Source organism: Dermacentor variabilis, chromosome 9 (genome assembly GCF_050947875.1).
Source record: "Dermacentor variabilis isolate Ectoservices chromosome 9, ASM5094787v1, whole genome shotgun sequence".
Taxonomy (NCBI): Eukaryota; Metazoa; Arthropoda; class Arachnida; order Ixodida; family Ixodidae; genus Dermacentor; species Dermacentor variabilis.
The window spans coordinates 85,754,512-85,758,781 of record NC_134576.1 but is presented as its reverse complement, the minus strand read 5'-3'; the positions used below and the strand labels follow the sequence as shown (position 1 = coordinate 85,758,781).

At 44.5% G+C, this 4,270-nt stretch overlaps 1 long non-coding RNA gene across 1 annotated transcript; it reads right to left on the bottom strand.

Annotated features, from left to right (window-relative positions):
* Positions 1 to 2,245: 2,245 nt before the first annotated feature.
* Positions 2,246 to 4,270, bottom strand: LOC142557049 (uncharacterized). Its single transcript, XR_012822708.1, has 3 exons — positions 4,134 to 4,270; positions 3,127 to 3,298; positions 2,246 to 2,463 (listed from the first exon to the last, which is right to left on the bottom strand). It is a non-coding gene; the product is annotated as an uncharacterized LOC142557049 (long non-coding RNA).

Here is a 4,270-nt window from a genome sequence, read left to right as displayed (position 1 = left end):
TAGGCTTCCCCATTGAAGCCCTTGCCCTGAAGAGAGTTTAGTAACCAAAAACTCACGTCGGGGAAGCCAATTTCCAGAAATGTGTTGAAGTCGCCCATCAGTATAGTGTATAGTGTATAGTGCTTTACGTTCTTCCTACGCGTTCCTATCGTTAGTTATATGGAGGGGAGATTGGATCCTTATTCTGGCAACTGTGAGTTGTTGTATGGACCCTTTGAAATTTCGAGTGCGGGAAAAAGACTGGGAACTTGTTATAGCACTCCTTGCTTTCGCATTTCCGACACATAAGAAGTGCTTTGGAGTCCTTGGATTTTTATTGACAAGACATGACAAACACAGACACACATTCGACTCCCACACAAAGGCTTTGTTCAAAATGATGACTGATCCGCAGTCTGTAGAGAATCGTCAGGAGTGTTACAGATCACAAGAGATGGCGTCAAACTCTCGACTCAGATTAAAGTGCTGTGTATCATCGACACAAAATCGAAAATACGCGAACTTTGCGACGATAGTCGGTCGCCAAATGCACATGTCGCCTTGGTTGGATTGATAAGGATCGTTGCCACTATTATCTTAAGTAACATTCAGATTATGTGTATTTCCGATTCATGCAGACACGTGCCGTACCGCTAAACACAGGGAAAAACAAAGTCCATTGCCGGATGCTAGGTCTGAGCGAAATTACAGTGCTAATGGTCTAGAGGTTTATCTAAGTCTCGATTCTTGATCAAGGACGTGCACTTCGAAATGTTTATTGTTTTATACGGCATGTGGCCGCGAAGAAAATTATCGCATCTCTCGCTTGAGTTTCGTGCTTTATTCTGTACAGTTGATTGTGTGAAGTCTTCGAAACCAACTCGAAAGCTTTTGCAACCTGCGAAGCGTGGCTATTGTATTCAAGTACAGAGCCACAAAGGTCAGTATTCGATTCGTTATCTAACAATTTTGAGTACTCGCTAAAACCATATTAAGTTGCACTTGAGAAAGCTCTAAAGGGTTTCGTGGATACCCTACGCAGTTGTTTTAGTGAGGTTGTTTGTAGTCATAGTTCTCGTTTCAGGGCTATCAAGAAAGCCGGAGAAGTGTAAAAAAATCATGAGAAGATTTAGAAGGCCGTTGTGACTTACCAACACGTCAAATGGACAGCTCTTCTGTGAGGAATCTACCCCGTCATAGGCTGTCTAATCGCTAGCCTAAATTTTCCCTCCTCGTCAAGCTCTATAAAGTGGGCCGCACGGAATCCTGCATCATCCTCTTCTTTCGTCAATTCATTCTGTCAACTGAAAATTTAGTCAGTTTTCTTGCATCCTGCACGTCATATAAACATCCGGTTGCAGAGCGTATTAAACATTTAAATTTTTCGTGTGATCTTTGTTTAGCCAAAAATGTGAACTCCGCACTTTGACTTTCAAGAGTGCATCATATACAAAAACACTATATTATATCAATTGTGCTTGAAGAAAGCCGAACCACTTGAGAAATGCTATTATTACTCACAAAAAGACGAGTAAAAATCTCAGGACCTACTACATGGCAAGATACAAGCACCACGAATGAAGCACCACCCTGGAGACAGTTTCCCAAAACTCTTTTATAAAGCACACCTTGAGCATATTATTCAGTTTCTTTGCCCAGATCCAAATAGTTGGTCCCCTATGATATGGGCAACCTGTTAGTAAAAGACCCCAGCGAAAGTGCATTCTCACATTTCTGGAAATTGGCTTCCCCGACGTGAGTTTTTGGTTAATAAACTCTCTTTAGGGCAAGGGCTTCAATGGGGAACGCAAAAGACAACGTGTTAGCTCGTACGCTTTATGATAAGCAGTGTCTGTATATAAGGCCGTTGATGAGAAAAAGCCTAGCAACGCATTCAACTTGCAAGATTTCAACGAATCATCTGTTTGTCATGCTGATCATAAGAAAAATAAAAGTGCCAGTGAAACAGCCTTTCACGTGTGTAGTGTGTTGATTTATTGATGGAGTTTAACGTCTCAAAGCAACAAAAAGTCTAAGACAAACGCCGTAGTGTAGATGTGCAGATGAAGTTTGAACACCTTTAATTCTTTCGCATGCACCTAAACTAAGTAGACAAGCATTTATACGTTATGCCGGCATCAGAATGCTGCCGGTGGGGCTATAGGAATCGAACCCAATACCTCTAACAGCAGCTGAAGGCCGTGGCCACTTAGCCGCGGTGGTTGGTTTAGTTGATTCCGTAATGAACAATCATGAATACTGGGAATCTGGTTAGAACAATTTTAATTCAGAACCAAGATCGCAGAATGAAGAAGACCAGATGTCAGAACAGTGGGCATCGTTGGATTGCGCAGGGCAGCCCAGGTGACTAAGTGCGGCTCCAGGTTTCCTTTGCTGATATGTGACAACGCAGTTCTCGAGAAGTCAGACCAATGGCAGTGGATGAGTGCGTTAGCAATTTTGGTTCCTTTTTGCAGAAATCGCCTGCAAAGTTTTAAAGGCAAGAAAGAACACGGTTAAAAATGGTTTCAAGAGCCCTTCAGAGTTCTTTTTTAGAGACTAGCGACATCGCATCTCAGTAGAGTATCACTCAACGGTCACTTAGATATAGCTATTTGCATACTCTTGTCAGAGAAGCTGTTGCACTTCTTGCGATACTTATACTGAGATGCCATGTTATTCATCATTGTTTGCCCTGATCTTCTCTAATGTAGCGATAACAAATCGAAAGCTCCTTCGCCTAGCAGAAAGATTATCTGAGCTCGATGTTCGCACTTTATAGCTCCTTCAGTATTATCGCCGAAAGATAAACAATTGCCTAAGCTCAGTGAGACAGGTCAATGGGATGAGGGATCAATCACATGCTAAATATAACTCTACGGCTAAGTGAAACACCCACTTGACCTCGACACACAGAGAAATAACATGGGTTATCTTGGCTCGCTACCAGATAATAAAAGCTTTTCTCAGAAATATGAGCCCAACCTTACACTCCTAACTCCATAAAAAATTATCATCACTGTAATTTCCTTACACTTTCATTCATTACAATGACTCATGTCTGCTTTGGCACTTCTATTATCTAGTGCCTGATATGCCAAGATCCACATAGAAAACAGTCTAGTGAAAGATTCGATCTTCGCTCACCGCGGACTGTCGCTGCCCTCGCTACAGTTATGGCTCAGCGCCCGTAGTAGTAGGCGTGCGGGTAGTAGGCACCGTAGTAGCCGTAGTGGTACGGGTAGCCGTACGAGAGAAGGTACTGCGGTGCTGCAGTAGTGTACGAGACGGCGAAGAGGGCCAGTACGGCGAGGAGGATCTGCGAGAAGAAACAAAAGGTTTGTCTAGTCACTGAAACGCGCTACGCGGCCAACATGTATACGTGCACAGCATTTATAGGCTTTCTTTCACTCCTTTTCTTTCTTTATGCATAGGTACGTAATACAGTCGGCAGTAAGTGTGCCGTGACCACATGAGAGCTCCCGAAGTTGGAGTGATAGTCAACTAGGGCTGTCAACTAGTCAACTGACCACCAGAGGGGTTTCGAGATCTTGTGAACACAATAGTGAGCTGCCTTATTTGCTGTCGCTGGCACCAAGGTGCAATTAGCACGGCTATCCGTCAAAAATTTCAGCAAGGTGTGCGGCTGCAGTAGTAGCATGTAACTGCACCTTCTCTGATGTATCAGAGCGCTTCGCAAAGTGCGAACGTGAACACTAAGGACTGCTCAGAGGTAAGGTGGACAGAGAGACGTACCAAGGTCTTTCTGAAGCTCCGCGCTTGCACACAAATACGAAACTTCACTACTCGTCCATATGTTAGGCAAGCTAGAGAGCACTCGGAACTACCCGAAAATCACTCTTGCGTATGCTCGCACTGGACTCCATGGCGGCACTATTGGAAACTCCCAAGGCTGCAAACGATAACCTCAGTTTCGTGCGCACAGTTTACCTCCTGCGAAAGGGCTTATGCCCCCTAAAGGAAGGAGTGCTATAACAAGTTCCCAGTCTTTTTCCCGCACTCGAAATTTCAAAGGGTCTATACAACAACTCACAGTTGCCAGAATAAGGATCCAATCTCCCCTCCATATAACTAAAGATAGGAACGCGTAGGAAGAACGTAAAGCACAAGGAAGGACCTCCGCATGTACTGACCAGAAGCTTGATCATGGTGACTGGTTTGGCGGTGCTCCGACTGCGGCTGCCCAAGATGAGAAGCTCCGTACGAGGATCGGTGCGTGTGCCTGGTCGCCGGTGGGGACGCCGTTATATACGGGTCTCTTCAAGGCGAG